The following is a 237-nucleotide window of genomic DNA, read 5'->3' as shown; positions in this document are numbered from 1 at the left end:
TAAGCCCAAATAGTTATTAAGGTTTTGTATTATATACTAGTTATTATTTAAGTTTTAAGATATTTTATGAATTGTATTTTCTTAGAGTTAGTTAGCTAGTTCTAAATAGTTTTAAGATAGTTTAAGATAAGTTTTGATTTAGTGTAGAATGAGATGTAGGTATCTAGAAAACTATTATGTAAAAGTACCTCTCACTAGAGGATATTGTGTGTCAGTCAATTATACGCCTTGGACTTG

Source organism: Papilio polytes, unplaced genomic scaffold (assembly GCF_000836215.1).
Source record: "Papilio polytes unplaced genomic scaffold, Ppol_1.0 DF823968.1, whole genome shotgun sequence".
Taxonomy (NCBI): Eukaryota; Metazoa; Arthropoda; class Insecta; order Lepidoptera; family Papilionidae; genus Papilio; species Papilio polytes.
Note: the sequence above shows the minus strand (reverse complement) of the source record.